This window comes from Solanum pennellii, chromosome 8, assembly GCF_001406875.1.
Source record: "Solanum pennellii chromosome 8, SPENNV200".
NCBI lineage: Eukaryota > Viridiplantae > Streptophyta > Magnoliopsida > Solanales > Solanaceae > Solanum > Solanum pennellii.
The window spans coordinates 28,353,582-28,371,527 of NC_028644.1; the positions used below are offsets into that span (position 1 = coordinate 28,353,582).

Here is a 17,946-nt window from a genome sequence, read left to right on the forward strand (position 1 = left end):
CTATGGTTCCCACAACCCTAGTTATGGAGTTTAGTTACTCATGGCCATAAACACAATATTCAAATATATTAAATAAGAGTTCATGTACTTACTTCAATGAGAAAGAGTAAAATCCAAAAGTTTGCTTGATTAATCACAAAAAATCACTTGCAAGAATCTCAAAATCTAACACTAATACACAAAATCTAATAATATGATGTCTAACAATACGGAGTCTAACCTCTAATACCGAGTTTCTCCCTCTAAGAGTCTAACGTCCAACCCCCAAAAACGATGTTTTTTCGAACTATTTATAGAAAATGAAAACCTAATTAAACAAGGACTCTATTTGCTGAAAATCTGTCAAAATGCGGCTGGGTCGACGGACCTCGCGACGGATCGTCGTGGACACGACGGACCGTCATGGACTCCGTCGTCCCATACTTGGTGAAATTTCTTCTGCTGCTCTCTTCATTACCCTACACGGCAAGTATGACGGACCGTCATAGGCACAACGGTCCGTCGAGGGTCTTCGTTCCAAAACACTTGAACTCTTGGAATATGGGTACTGGGATACTTCTCTGAACTTCACGACGAACCTGCAGGACGGACCGTCGTAGACACGACAGACCGTCATGGACTCCATAACCCCACACTTGGTCAGACTTCCCCATCTTCCTTCAGCAGCTGCACTACGCTGCCACCTACGGACCGTCACAAGCACGACGGACCGTCATAAGCTCCGTAGGTGGTCTCTTATGCATTTTTTCGCTCAAAATCTCCGCATTCAGCTTTGGACAGATTTCCTGCAAAATAAAAAGAAACTTATATAAAAATTAGCACAAAAAGGCTTTTGGACACGCTAAACTTAAGGAAAAAGTATTAATAATACCGTGAAACCACGGTATATCAGTATTCTTGTGAATAATGTTTACGAGACAATCACGATAGGATCCTTTTGCAAGAATGGATTCACCAACAGGTGTGGAAACACTAAATGGTTCACTAAGTTGCACATGAATAATATCAAAGTTCATGGCATCATATGGAGTTGCAAAAGATAAAATCTCTCCTGGGTCTAGCAATGCATAAACAGTAAAGTCAAAGACTTGAATCATACCAGTGACTATATTTGGCGAATTCTCATGCTCTTGGTGATTGTTGAGATCGTACAAGCGGTTTTGTTCCCCCGCCAGTACCGCACTTGAAACAACCATTGGAGCCCTGACAACAAACACCGGAGTGGTTTCTACCACATAGCACAGGCAATAGGCTTACTATCTTGTGCCACACTACCTTGTGAATATGCAGGTTTATATCTAGAATTCTGACCATTGTATTCACCCTTTTTCATAAGTGCAGGTTCACTAGAAAATGATGGGGCAGTACTCTTCTGTTTCTGTTGGAAACATGATCAGTTTGCATTACTCTTTGGCTGCCCAGACTTATTCCATATCTTAGCTTTCTTGTTCCTAAACTCCTCTCTCTCTCTCTCTCTCTCTCTCTCTCTCTCTCTCTCTCTTAGATTTGCCTCTTCTACCTTCTGCACATAGATCATCAACCTAGAAATGTCCATGTCCCTAATAATCATTACTTGCCGACCCTCTTTGTTTGAAGAACGACCCAGTCCAGCATAACAAGATAGTTGGGTGAGTATCAACCTATACTCATATACACTGAGGGAATCCGGTTTGAGTGTAAGAAACTCTTATACCTAAGCCTCTTTAAATTCACGGAGAAAGAAACGCCCCAAGAAAGCCTCTTCAAAAAAGGCCTAACTCGGATGTGGCGCATCCTCATCTATGCCCTCATTCCCATGATCGAACCAAGTCGTAGCCACATTCTTCAGTTAAAATGCATCTAGTTCAACCCTTTGAGCATCAACAATATGCATCACATCAAAAACCTTCTATTATTCTTCCATAAAATTTTTCGGATCCTCAGTAGTGATCAAACCCGTGAAATTGGGAGGATTCATTCTCAAGAATTCACGAATCCTCAAAGTTTCAGCCTCTTATTGTCAAGCTCCTCTCTTCTGTCCAACCTAATTAGTCACAACTTGGCTACCCATCCAGATAGCCTCACAGAATTCAGCATTTGTGACTTCTCCTTGAGGTTTCATGTTTGGTGCATTAGGTACCTCTGGCTCCTCGACATTGCTCGGAGCAGGACGACCCTAGATGCTCTTTGTGGAGGCATGATAATCTGGAAACACGCGCAAGCACGAATTAGAGAGAAACCTTTTAGAGATAAACTCTAATGCATGAAAGGAATATGAAAGAAGTGAGGAATTCCTAAATGTTGCAGCCTCCTAATTATAGATGTGGCGTGCTTCACACCGATAACTAAGCCTCTAAAGACACGACTTCATATAATCCCTAGGACTCTTGAACTCTGTCCTCTGATACCAAGATTGTCACACCTTGAGCCTACACCCTGGGTGTGGCCGGCACTCAAAGACCATTACTGGCCTCGAGCGGAACCTTGGTCTAGCTTACTTACTCAACGGGAGACTTAAACACAAGAGATAAATCAAGAAATAACTTAAAAGTAATACTTAGACAAAATGGAAATTGAAGTCATAATCGTTTATAAGTGAAATCAAAAGACTAAAGAAACTAACTCTATTTGTCTATCAAGCCTCTAAAGTTAAGAGGAATGTTGGGACACGACCCTCAATCATCTTAACAACTGAAAACTAAAACTAGTAATTGAATGATAAAGATGTCCTCCGGAATGAAGGGAGGCTCACCAATTGAATCTGAGCTTCTCATTGGATCAACGGTGAGCCGAATGTCGATCCTAGATACCTACATCTACATCATGATACGATGCAAGCCAACTAGCATTAGTACATTGAATGTACGAGTATCTGAGTTGGAATGCTAAACAACAACTTAAGCTTGAAAAGAAGTAAGAAGGAATACTTACCTTGGCTCTGCTCAACTCATGAATAACTAACTCATTCCAATATAAATCAATTTAAATGCAAGTGCAATATAAATAAAAATTCTCTGGAAACATGTTGTAAACTCTAAATATGTACAAGGATACAATTAACTTTGAAATGTATGTAGAATACACATAAATTGATGTATATATATAAATACATTTAACTTCTGTGGGAGTTTCTCTAATTGACAACCATCACTTAAGAGCTATAGTGATGATATAACGATCTACCTCACGCTGCCAGCGCATCCTATACCCGGGCAAAGGTATAATACCTAAACTACCTTATGGATCCACTAGTCTACTATGAAAAGGGTTCATCTAAAAAGTATGACCCTATTCTACGTGGCTACATGGTTTGATGGAGATGTGAGTTATCTGAACTCATGCTCGTCCCTGATTCAGTGCTCAATACTACTCCCAAAATATACTAGATCTTATGTTTTTAAGACATACTTATTCTGTGATTTGATATTTGTGTTCAAAAACTTAACTCAAAGGCTATCTTGGAAATCTCATTTTCCCTGCTTACTTCATTTTATAAAGCTATTACTCTTTTCTAAAATCTATCCCGAAGGCTCTTTGGAACTCTCAGTTTCCGTTATTATTTAAATAAAAACATTTGAAATCTCTTTGGAAATACTTAGTCCCATATACATTTGTAGAAATGAACTTCAACTTTACTCTTTACTCTTTACTCTTTAATCTTTACTTAGATTGAAACTTGAATCTTAAAAAAAATTAAAACGTTGTTAAAAACCCTTGAGAACTCTTAAGAACTTTGCCTTAACTTGCTTCTTAACTTCTAGACTTGACTCTTAACTTCTTAGACTTTGCTCTTAACTTCTCTTGAATATGGATTATGGATTCAAGGTTCATGATCTCATGTTTATGGATGATTTCATGATGTTTAGATTTACCTTAGAGCGTTAGAATCAATTATGAATAGTAGGTACATCACTTACGAATTAGTACGAAAAAGTGGGGGAAAATTGGGAGAACTGGCATCCCTGGCGCTCTGAGAGGTGCAGGGCGCCAGCCCTAAAACTTCAGAGAAGTTTTTCTGGCGTCTGGCTAGCGCTATGCTCCAGAGGACAAAAGTTCAGAAGAAATTTTGTGGTGCTTTGATGGCGCGACTCCCCAAGCCTCACCCAGAAAACTTCTGACTTCTCTCCTTCGTTTTTTATCTCTAGGCCCTTTAAACTTCCATGGTTCTTTACCCCAAACACATAGCATCATTAGTACCCTCAATACCAATAGATTTGATCAAAACACAACCCGGAAACACGAATCAAATCAACTCTAGGCATGCAACAACTCAACCAATAAGAATTGAACAATGTTCTTCAAGAACTTCACTTTTTATCATTAAACCAACTCAAATTGCTGAATTTAAACAAGTTGGTATGTGGCTGAACTTACCCAACATGAAAAGATCTCACATACCTTAATAAGGATCAGCCCCGATGAATTCCACTCGCAGACCTTGGCGTTCTTGGTAAAATCTTGCCTTTTCTCTCTTTCCTTCTCCTTTTCTGTCTTCTCCAAGTCCTAAGCGTGATTTTAATTTTCTAGAACTGAACTAAACTTAGTTTTTACCCCGAATAAACACTTAAAATGAAATAGGAATTAATTGGTGAAAAGACTAGTTTGCCCTTCCTTTATTCCGAATTGGGATTTATCTTACTCCAACAGCCCAACTTCCAATAGTTATATCTCCCTCATACGTTATCGAAAATATGCAAACTCGACGGCTTTGAAAAACCATATCAAGAACTACCTCTAACTCATCTTGAGCTAGGGTTTATGGCTGTTTGAAAATGACCAAAACTCACTTTCTTAACTTAGACAAATTTTCTAGATTTTTCCTTTTCTTTCCAAAAAGAATATTTTTAGTTTCTTAGATTATTCGTAGATATTTCATGAGATGTTATACACACTTTAAATGGTATTCAACTAGTTCTACCCTCTAAACATCAACAATGTGCATAATCTCAAAAACCTTCTAAAGCTCTTCCACAAAGTTTTCTGGATCCTCAACAAGTGATGTTTGGAGAATTCATTAGTCAGAACTCATGGATCCTAGAATTATCATCCACTTCATGTTGTTTCTCTCTACCTCTCTGTCCAACTTGAGTGGTCACAGCCTGACTGAACAACCGAATAGCTTTCTGAAATGTGGCATTTGTGACACCTTCTTGTGGTTGCACTCTTGCGAACCCTTGTCCTGGGTAGACTCACAATGAAAGACTTTAAGCATTAATAAAAGGAAACATATGCACTTTACTCAACTATCTCAAAATAACTTATAATGTTTATTATTAAAAATCCAACCAGCTAAATTAACAAGTCAAGTTTATTACAAAATAACTAAAATGTAAAGACTAAAGAACTATAACTATCTGTAGACTGTTGGCCTAAGAGAAGGCGTCCATGAGAGATGTCATGCAAAGACCCCTGATCATCCTAACAACTTAAATACTAAAACAATATAAAAAGGGATCCTTTGTAAAGCATGGAGGCTCACTAAATGACTCTGAAATACTCACATGAAACAATGAGGCGTTGGATGTTGATCATGATGTAGGTCAAATAGTATCAGTACATTGAATGTATGAGCATGTGAGGAAAATTCTAAACAATACATAAGCTTGAAAGAGAACTAAAAGAACTTATATGGTCTCAACTCAACTCCTCTCATTTTAATATATAGCAGTAATATAAATGCAATTTAAAAAAAAAAAGATTTTCAAACATGTAGGTAACAACTCTGTGTATTGAAAAGTACAACAATAACTTAGTTTGTATATGAAAATACAAGTAACTCTGTGTATATAAGAATACAAAATATTAATACAACAATAACTTAGTTTGTACATGAAAATACAAGTAACTCTGTGTATATAAGAATACAAAATATTTCTGTCAGAGTTTCTCTAACCGCTAGCCATCACTATGAGATATGTGATGATACAACATCTTGCCTCACGTTGCCAAGGTTGTCCTATACCTTTCCGGGGGTGTAGAACCTAACTACTAAGCAAATCCAGTAGTCTATGCAAAAAAGCACTAAGGAAAAATCTAGAAAGTATGACATTTTTCTACCCATGCAGGCCACACGGTTTATGAACACTTTGAATTATCTGAATTCAAGGTTGTCCGTAAATCAGTGTTCAATACCTCTCCCATAACGTAACTAGCTCATATATTTAAAATGTAACTTTTTCTGTGGTTTGAGATAATTACTCGCGCAAATGCTCCTTGGAAATCGGTATTTCCTCTCCTGTTTAAATGTGAAAAAATTTACTCTTTGGGAATAATTAGTTCTCATATACTGTTTTGAAGAAAATGAACTTCATTTGTTACTCTTATTCAACTCAAAATTCAAGTTCTAAAACAAATTTAAAAGCATTTGTCAAAGTCTTTCTAAAGACTCTAAGAACTCTTTAGACTTGACTGTTAATTTTCCTTGAATTAGAATTTATGGATTCAAGGTTATGATTCATGTTTATGGATGATATCATGATGTTTAAATTTACCTTAGAGTGTAGGAATTAACTAGAAAACATAGTTGTGGTTCAAAGGAACTCAAACTGAACAAAGAGGGAAAAGGGGAGAGGACCTAGCGACCTGGCGTATTGAGTGGCGTAAGGTGCCAGATCCTATCCTACAAAAGCTGGCTTGAGGCTTACTGAGTGGTGCATCGCCCCAGAGGTCAGCCCAAAGAATCCTCATGCTGAGGCACTGAGTGGCGCGGTCCGCCATCTTTTTACCCAGAAAATCCACAAATTTACTTGTTCACTTTTCGACCGTAAAACATCTAGATTCGATTGTTTTCTTCCCCAAATACATATATTTGAATACCCAACAGAAGTGTAAAAGAATCTGCTCAAAAAACAACCTCAAATCTCATGCAATTAACTCAAGACTCCTCAACACTTCAACAATCAAGGTCCCAATAGAAAATTCAACAAAATCCATTAACAACTGAATTACTCTACTTTCAAGAACGCAAATATGCTGAATTAAATCATGATAAGCGCGTGGCTGAATGAACCCAACGCTATGTGAACTCACATACCTCGTAAGAATTAGCCCTTGGCGAAATATGCAAGCGAAATCTCAACAACGCGACAAACTTTGGCTTTTCTCGTCTTTTCTTCTCTCTTCTCCTCTTTTCTCTTCTCTCAAAGCCGTAGCATAAAATTTGAAAGCATAAACTAAACCAATTCAGTTTTGACCCCTAATTAGTTAATAAAAATGAAATAACTTAATTCGTAATGAAAAGACCAAAATACCCCTCTTAAATCCAATTAACATTTCATATCTAGACAACCCAGCTTCAAATTAGAAATATAATTCGAAGACCTTTCAATTGTTATCTTGTATCCTACCTAACTCATTGTGTACTAAGAGTTATGGTCGTTTGATGTTGACCCAAACTCATACTTAACCAACATTGCCAAATTTCAAATTTTACTCTTTCCAAAATTGGTTCATTCTAATTCTAGTTCTTTCAAATAACAAGGTGTTACAAGAAAAATGAAGACCATCTTGGAAACCCTACTGATATAGGAATAGGCCTATTTTTGGTCCTGATTAAATGGTCCTTTTTTGTTATATTTTCATTTCTTTTGTCTTTTGTTTTATTTTTTATTTGCATGGGTCTGAATATTATTATTTTTGTTAATCAATAAAAAATGAGCCCATGGCTCAATTTTCTTAAAAAAGTGTGTTTAAAATGGCGGAAAATATTTTTTGAAAAATACTTTGTCAATTTTCTCATGTATAATTGGTTATGTTTTTGTGGTAATATATTTTCTTAGCAAAACAATTTCCTTGAAAATTAAGGGAAATAACTTCTCTAGTTCAAATAAGATCAACAAGTTCCCTTTGACATTTAATATTGATTGGGTCATCCACATCCCCCAGAAAGGGCCGAGCTAAAGTGAGTTCATACAACCTTCTCCGATTAAAAATTAACTTTACATACAAGGTTAAAATTATTCTTATATCCATAGTGAAAGTTTAATATCTTTGATTTCTTTGTGAATTTACTTTTTCATATTTTTTAACCCCCTTAATTGAAATTCTACCTCTGTCACTTCTCTTTATCACACATCTTCACTCCAGTATTTCTTAATCATTTTCCTGGAAAAAAAATTTGAAAAAGTTTCTTAATGGAAAATACTTTTCTACATACCTACACATCCGTAAAAATATCTTTCTTCACTACACGCATAAGTAAGTTTAAATCCTAACCCAAATTTACTGAGGGTTACACTTACATCCATTCCTTCTAAAATATTTTTCTTCACTTGATGATTATGGTAGGGAAAGCTCTCATCTTATGAATTCATCACCTTGTTTGATATTTACATTAGTTCTAAATGCAGTTGTTGTAGAATTCCAAACGCAGATACCTTTCATAGTATTTTTATGAATGAACAAACAACATTATATATTTGGATTATTTTTGGAGGCTCTTTGACAATTAGGAAGTCATAATGGCACAATTGGATATCTGATTAACTCATGGTGGCATCAAAACCTTCTAATGTATCTATTATTTAGTCCCGAAAAAATTCAATTCAAGTATATTTAAAATCATCGAAGCAGAGTTTTGAATATGAATATGGGGATAAACTGAACTTTAACACCTTCAGAATAATCAACCAAACTAGCTAAGATATTCAAACAATTATTGTTAAAGTTTCTCCTAACAACTTTATTACCTTGTATCTCTCTTTGTGAAAAATTACTACAAGTAAATCTAGATCCGAGAAGTCTCATAGTATGTGAACACATCCAAAATTACACTTGAACTCTACTAATTGTAGTCTTAACAATGAGAACTGAAAAAAAAAAAAACAGTTAATATTATGGTGCATTTATAAACAACTATTGGGTTTTGGGTGTTTAGATTAGCCCATTTATGCCTATAAGCCCAATATTATGGTGCACGTGTAAGACTTCCTTTAGTTCTTATTTTCAGAAGTTTCACAAGAGATATCAACAACCATATAGAGAGAAAATGTGAGAGAGTGCAGATTTTTACACAAGCTCTAGTAGCCAATTTCAAATCACGATTTTTACTTCGTTTCTAGTCCGATTAAGCTTATTTTTGGAAAACTTGTTCTTTTTAACTTAATCTTTGATCGGGAATTGATAGAGGTGGATTTGGAGTCTTATAACCCATATTTCAGCTCGTAATAATAGTTGTGTTTGGTGATTTTACTCCTTGTCTCTAGTTTTTTTGTGTTATCTTATAGTTGTATTGTTCACTGTTTGAAGCTTTTTTGTGGGCATTTTATAGAGTGCATTTCTAACTCTTGTACATTATAGTGAGTTCTGTCCTTGTGGCTCTTACACTTCACCGCGAAGATGTTTTCGTAGGCTAATCTTGGTGTCTCATATATTAAATTTATTTAGCATTGCTATATTTCTTTTGGTTTATTTGTTTGCCGCCCCAAACAGTGTTTGTGCTTGATTTTATTTGTCTTATCGTGGTTCAAATAGAAGAAAACGTTTAGATTGGATTTTGTTCTACTATTTCCGGTCATGCACATTTGGTTTTGCTCGTCTTTCTCAACAAAGTTGTATACGAGCATTATGTTGTTGTTGGTTGTCTATTCAAATAATGGATACAAATATAAGCAAGATGGTTAATTTGAAAGGTAGCAATTATCATATTTGAAGATCTTGTATTGTCAAGAAAATGCATTTACGTGTTTATGCTTCCAATAAACTCGAGTCTATGAATAATGATGATTGGGAATTTGAGCACTATGATTTGTGGCTATATCAGACAATGTATTGAAGATAATGTTAGGAATCACATGCCAAAGTTTGTGGGATAAGCTTGTGACACTTTATGCTTTGAAGACTGCCAGTAACTAGTTATTTCTACTAAAATAACTGATGATATATAGAGAGGTCAACCCTATCATATAAATGATATTCAGGGTGCCCCGACCAGTTGTTTGAAATGGGTGTAAAGTTTAATAAAGAAATATATGGACTTTTGTAACTCTTCGAATTTCTTTTAAAATCAAATATGCGGTCTCGTTGCATTTAGGCACATAGAGCAAGTCTGATTCGTAGCATCAAATAAAAACATGAAATTTTAATTTTGTATTTCCAAATCTTAAAATAATTGATACACAAGTGTTGTGTTTGATTACTATAATACCTATAAGAAAAATTATTTATTGTCTAGCTCTCATATATATATATATATATATATATATTCGTAACACCAAAATAAAAAACATATGTACATATGAAACTAAATGAAGCCGAATTCAATTAGTAGCATCTAACGATGATATAGCGAAGGTTGTTTGAATTCTTTTTTTTTTTTTTTTTGTAGAAATCTCTGTAAAGATTTCTTCACAGTTTGAGGTTGTAATAACGGCTCAGACATCTTGTATGTTTTCTCCTCTATTTCTCTACTTGCAAGATATATTATAGTTTTAGCCTGCATTTTAGGAAAATAAGATTATACACAAAACAACTTATTAATTAATTGTTATAAGAAAACAAAAACACTTCATATTTTTATGGTCAGAATCTCTGTGACAAAAATATATATGTTACAAATTTTTGCAAATATTCTTGTCGGCTGTCGCCCACCTTTTTGGACCATAATGAAGAAAAGCATAGGAAAATTCTACTTTGGGCCCAAAAGGTAAATGGTTTATAAAAAAAAATTATTTTACTAAATTAGATCACCTTCAATGAAAATACTAACAAGTTGCTACTGTTTGACTTAGAGAAAAATAAAATATAACTTACAGTCAAAAATAATATCTCATTAAATATAAAAAGAGAAGTTATGAAATTGCCTTTTCGTTCTTTTTTTAAACGGATTAAAAAACGAAAAGTGAATACTAGCCATTAACAAACAATTAATTAAAGAGAAAAGAACTGGAAGCTAAATACACATACCTGAAGCTCAGTAACATGAGTATCCACAAATTTTCCATTGTAAAACATTGTTAGCTGTTGTAATTTCTTATTCTCGAATTCTTGATCCTCTTTAATAGGAGAAAAGGAGGAAAGCGAAAGAGTCTTTTTTTTTCAATAAACTTCACCTACACACAAAATCTGGGATTGAACTGAGATTTTTATACGTCGAATCGATATCGCTGTGTATATATTGTGTAATTGATAATCAAGATTTACTCGGAAGGTTTTTGGATGAAGTAATGATAATTGATATTTATTGGAGATGAAAGCGGACTTTGAATGAGTATATACAAGTAAATTAAAAGCCACGTTTTTTAATTAGTTGATAAAATAGAACGCCAAACGAACAATTTTGACAAGGACATGTACATTGTACACACTCTAAACACATAGGCAACTAATACAAACGCCATTTTTTTCGGCCTATATGGACCATGCACACAACTGTATAAGTCGGCCTAATTACTTATAATTGGATTCGTTTTTTCTTTTAGTTTTCCACCTGGTGTTCGGTACTTATATTAGAGATCGATTAAATTTAAATTTGCACCAAAGAGTTTCATATTGGGAGGTAAAACGTTCCCAAACAAAGCAATTTCGTACCCAAGGGAAATCAAATGAGAAACCTTTTGGTTAAGGATGACGGCGTACTTATCACACCACCACAACCCTTATTTGTATAATTGGCTTATCAATACGTAGTTAGCCTTTTTAATTTTTTAGATAATCGAATTCAAGTTATTATTTTGATATAATACATAAATATGCTTTTTTAATTGGTTTCGAATCACATTTATGCTCATCAACTTTGGGTGTGCACAAGTAAACACTCAGACTTGTATAAAGTTGAAAAAATAGACACACATGTCTTACATGTCATTTTTTTTCATACGTGGTGTCTTACTTGCATTGTGTCATGTAGAACTCATGTGTTTATTTATTTAAAAGTTGGATAGTTAAAGTGCATGTTTTGTGCATTATGAAAGTTGAAGGACAAAGTTAAAATTTGAAGCCAAGTTTAGGGTCCAATATATGTATTATGTCTATTATTTTTTAATTAGGTAAATTATATGTGCTTCGTACGGAATTGAACTATTTTGTCAAGCTCACATATGATCATTTTGTAGTATTCGTATTTTTGATACATACACTATATTGTCAAGAACATTTTATATTAAGGCAAAAAAACTCATGGGGATTTTCCTAAGAATTGATATGAAAATTCGCAGGAAATAAGTTTCCTTCGAATTTTCATACTAATACTCGGGAAATTCCATTTAATTTACAGTTTTCTTGTAGTATAAAGAGTTATATTTTTTTATTTTGTTTTATTGGACAAAATATTTGGCATAATGCATGTGCTTATTTGGTTGGGAAGAATAGGACTTCTGACTCCAAGCCTACCCTACCCGAAATTTTCAGCTATTGATGTAGCCTCTTGTCGATACTACTAGTCTTCTCGCTACCTACTAGAAAAATTATGGCTCTTAGCTTGGCGTCGTTGACAACTATGACGATGTGCACAAGTAAACACTTAAACTTATATAAAATTGAACAAGTTGACACACATGTCCTACATGGCATGATACACGTAGGACGCCACGTAAAACACAAATTTTTCATGTAGGGTGTCATGTAGGACAAATGTGTCAATTTGTTCAATTTTATATAATTACTACAAAAGAAACCCCAATTACCGACAAAAAAAATTGTTGGTAAATTGATCAAATTGGTTGGCAAATTGAGTTACCAACTAATGTCAACTTATATTAATCAGTTGCTAAAAGGCTTGTCAGTAAATATTACCACTCGATTTTAATTTGTTGGTAAACTTCCAACCAAAAATCAGTTGGTAAACACCAAAAGATGTTGTTACAAAATTTTGAAATATGGTCCTAAAATTTCAGTTGGTAAATTTACCAACCAATTTTGGGTTAGTATATTGTTAGTACCTTTACTAATGAATTGAAAAGGAGTTGGTAAATTTTTTCATCATTATGAAAATTTTTTGTTGGTAGTTTACCAATATATTTTAAATACTTTCCTTTGGGGTTTCCCATCTAGTGTCTGATACCCATATTGAGGGTTTTCATCTGGCGTACGATACCTACATTGGAGCCTGACTAAATCCGAGTGATGTTGTTAGAAAATTTTGAAATATGGTCCTGAAATTTCCGTTGGTAAATTTACCAACCAATTTTTGGTTAGTATATCGTTAGTACCTTTACTAACGAATTGAAAAGGAGTAGGTAAATTTTTTTCATCATTATGAAAATTTATGTTGGTAGTTTACCAATATATTTTAAATACTTTTCTTTGGAGTTTCCCATCTGGTGTCTGATACACATATTGGGATTTTACATCTGGTGTCCGATACCCACATTGGAGCCCGACTAAATCTGGGTTCATAGCGAGAAATTCCACATTGGGGAGTAAAGCACAACAACTCCGTACTCAAGGAATCAAATATGAGACCTCTTGGTTAAGGATGAAGGAGTAATTACCACTCCACCACAACCCTTTTTGATAATAAATTGTAAATATGTTCGTATTATTATTTATTTTTCTAATAATTTACTAATTGATTGTTAGTTTGTTGGTAATATATCATTCATGTTCAATATAAGGTTAGTACTTGATTGACAACGTGTTCAAAATATTATTAACTAAATGATTATTCAATAGTAAAATATTATTAATTTCTTGCATTTAAAAATCTAAGAACACGAATATAAATCCAAAAATATTAATATCAATTTTATAAATCAAGTTCGAATGAAACAATGAAAACCTATGATGACAAGTTAAATTAATCTCAATATGACACATATCATCATATCAAAAAATTTAATTTGAGCGCGATTACAAAAAATATTGGTCAAATCTAATTTTTGACCAACAGTTAAAAGTTAAAAGGCGTAAGTAACATCACAAACCAAAACTGAAAGTCTCAAAACCTGAACCAACCATCCTATTAGATAAAAAAAATGACCTTCAGAAGTTAATCGTGCTGACGAAATTCTCATCAGAGCACGTTTACAAAAATTGTTAAGCAAAGTCAAATTTTGGCCAAAAGTTAAAAGTTAAAACGCTTAAAGTACAAACTAATTATGAAACCCTCAAAATGCAAACCAACCATCTTATAAGACAAAAAAATGATCTTCCAGAGCTACCACACTAATGAAATTCAAATTTGAGCATGCTTCTCAAAAAAATTAACCTAATTTAAAGTTTAGCCAAAAGTTAATAAGTTAAAATGCTTAACAACACAAACTGAAAATAAAAGTGCGAAAACTCGAAGAAACCATCCGAGTAGACTCAAACTGAACTTATATGGCTAACCGCGATGACAAAATTTCAATTCGAGCACGATTACAAGAAATATTGACTAAAGCGGAATTTTGGCCAAAAGTTAAAAGTTAAAATGCCTTACGAAAAAAACTAAAAATGGGAGCCACAAAATCCGAACCCTCTATCTTATTACATTAAAATGACCATCCGCGTCTAACCGCACTGACAAAATTCTTATCTGAGCACGTTTATCAATTATATTGCCGAAATTAAATTTTGATCAAAATATATAAATTAAAACACCTAACGGCATACACTAAAAAATGAAAATCTCAAAATCTGAATCCACTATCCTATTAGATAAAAAAAAATATTTGAAGTTAATTATGACGACAAAATTTTCATCTGAGTACGTTCACAAAAATATTGACCAAAGTCAAATTTTGACAAAAGCATAAGATTTAAAACACCTAACGGCATAAACAAAAAATGAAAGCCTCAAAACATGAACCAACTGTCCTTTTAGACCAAAAATGGTCTTTCGAGACTAATGACACATACAGAGTTCTAATATGAGCACGTTTATCAAAAAAAATTGACCAAAGTCAAGTTTTGGCTAAAATTAAAAGGTAAAGCGCCTAACGACACAAACTGAATATGAAAGCCTCAACACTAGGACTGATTTACCAAAAAAATTAACTTCAATTGGTAAATTTACCAACTATTCAATAATGAGTTAGTAATTAATAATTTACCAATAAATTCTATCATAGTTGGCAATAGTTACTAATCAACTAAAAATTCATACGTAATAGGGAAAATGCTAATACCCCCCCCCCAACCTAATCTCGAAGTCCCAGAGACACACTTATACTATATTATGGTCCTATTACCCCCCTGAACTTATTTTATAAATAATTTTCTACCCCTTTTCGGCCTACCTGGTACTAGCTTGAAAAAAATGTCAATATGCGTTGGGCCCACAAGCTAGTGTCGCGTAGGTCGAAAAGGGGTAGAAAATATTTATAAAATAAGTTCAATGGGGTAATAGGACCTTAGTCTAAAATTTTGGGCATAGGTTAGGGGTACTTGGGCATTTTTCCTATGTAATATTACCAACTAATAATTAATATGTTGATAAATTTTACCAATGGATTTATGATTAGTTGAAATATTACCAACTATTTTAATGAAGTTAGTAATTTACTTACTAAAATATTTATTCGTCGGCAAAATTTTCAACTAATTGGATATTGGTTGGCAAGTTTACCAACAAATTATATTTCGTTACTGATTTACCAACACATTTATATTTGGTTGGTAATTTTGCAATAAAATCTTGTCGTTGGTAAATGAATGCTTAGTAATTTATTGGTAATATGTTAATAAATCATATAAATAAATTTTTGTCATATTTACCAACCGGTATACACTTCGTTGGTAATATTACAAAAAAAGGCATGTGTTAATATTTCCGTTGGTAATCTATTGATAGAATGTTGCTAAATTTGGCGTCGTATTTACCAACTAAAATACTTAGTTAGTAGAATTTTGGTTAATAACTCAGTTTGAATTTCGTTGTTAAGTTCTAAAGTATAATTCAGTTAGAAATATGTTGGTAATTTGTTAGTAAAATACTAACCAACTTGTGTTGTTGGTAAAATCTGTTGGCAATTTGAGTTTTTTTTTGTAGTACAAGTTTAAGTGTCAACTTGTGCACATCTAAAGTTAAGGGTCATAGTTGTCAACTAACGTCAAGTTAAGGGTCATGTTTATGTATTACGCCAAAATATTATGAGTCAAAGAGAGATTTTAAGTAAAAGAAAGAAATCTAAGAAAATCTCCATGGAAATAGTTAGTCAGAAGTAACGAATTTTTTTAAATTCCAGAAAGTTGTAAAGAATAACATCAAACGTGAAAGAAAAGATCAAAAGACCTCGAACAACAACACTCCCAAGTAACGTGGAACATGTCCATTATTCAAATGGAGGACCTTCATCTCTTTTTTTTATGTACCTCTACCAGTCTCTTTTTATTATAGTGTATCACAACTAATTGGAGCCACTAGGCTATGCTTAAAATCAGTAAGAAATTATCTAAAAAGTACGACCCTTTATCCATGTTGCCTACATTATTTATGAGGAGTGTGAGTTGTATGAATTCACCCATATTGGTGTTCAATACCACTCCTAATAATATATAAAATCATGCGCTCAAATGTATAAAACATATCTCTTTCTCAATTTGAGGTGATTACTCAAAAGATCCTTCTAAGAGAGGTTATACTTTGATATATCTCTGAAATCATAAACTCATTTAGGAATCAACATTTCCCTTTTTAAATGTAAAAGTGTTACATTTGAAAATACTTTGTTCGCTTATACTCTTTCTTAATTATGAATACGATTCTTCTCATTCTTATATTTACTTTCTCAAGACTTCGTTCAAAATCATTGTCCATTAAAAAAATAATTCTCAAAAATACCTCTTAAACTTCCCTCTTAAACTTAATTCAATTTGGAATGTAAGTTAAGACATGTGATTAGGACATGTAGGATCTCTCAAATATTAATGGAGCTTTTAGGAGCTAATACAGAAAAGAGAACATAGTCATGATTCAAAGGATCACGTTCAAAATGAAGTACAAAAAGAAAAAAGATCAAGCGACCCTAGCGTACTGCTGGCGTGGGGTGTTAGGCGCCAAACTACAAAGTAAAAGTCCTGGCGCTATGGGTGGTGCGCTGCCCCAGCCCCCCTGCCATGAAAATCAATGAATTTTTCTTCTCGATTTAGGGTTCTAACTGGTTTAGAATTGAGTGATTCCTCTTATACTCTTCTTGATTCTCAAACCCAACACAAATCCATAGAATTTCTCATACAAACCTCCTCGAAACATGACTCTTACCAAAGATCCACAAGACAAAAAAATTCACAACCGCGACTGTTAAAGAATTAAGGTTACATTCTACTCCTTGTACTTGTTGATAAGTCAAATGCATCATTTTGGGCGGCCTGTGGATATATATATCCAGATTATTATTACCTTTTGATAAGTTTAAGGTATCATTTTAGGCGGCCCGTCGACATATATCCGAGTTATTGGCACTTTACTGTTAAGTCAAATGCATCATTTTGGGCGGCCCGTGGATATATATATCCAGATTATTATTACCTTTTGATAAGTTTAAGGTATCATTTTAGGCGGTCCGTCGACATATATCCGAGTTATTGGCACTTTACTGTTAAGTCAAAGGCATTATTTTAGGCGGCTCGATATTTCTCTCTAGTTCTTTACTTTCCTTAGTTAATAGTCATTTTCATCGTATTATTGTGTGGTTTGGCCTTTGGATAATTGTCTTGTATTTGTGTGTAGTTGTGACTGAGCTCTTGCTATTATTGTGTGGTTTGGCCATTGATCTTTCTGAGCTCAGTGTCTATGTCCCGCCAAATAAATTGTCAAGTGCCGCACGGAGTCTTAATAAGACTCTAAGTCCATGACATCAATCTACCTATGGTGCCTATTGAGTACCCATGTTTTGATCCTTATATACTACATTTGTATATCTTCTTATGATGCAATTCTCAGTATGAGCCACCCTCTGTGAGCGTGGGATCTATCTCTAGCCATCATTTGACTTACTTTTTTATGTGAAACAAAATACAAGCTAGAGAGATTCAAGTAATTTTTGAGCTACTCTACCTTTCTTGAAAGGGTCTTTGCATAGGCACATAGAGCAAGTGTGACTCGTAGCA

The 17,946-nt window shown here is 33.9% G+C and overlaps 1 long non-coding RNA gene across 1 annotated transcript; it reads right to left on the minus strand.

Annotated features, from left to right (window-relative positions):
* Positions 1 to 10,256: 10,256 nt before the first annotated feature.
* On the minus strand, positions 10,257 to 11,177 carry LOC114078469. The gene is made up of 2 exons (XR_003580149.1): positions 10,882 to 11,177; positions 10,257 to 10,411 (listed from the first exon to the last, which is right to left on the minus strand). It is a non-coding gene; the product is annotated as an uncharacterized LOC114078469 (long non-coding RNA).
* Positions 11,178 to 17,946: the final 6,769 nt, after the last annotated feature.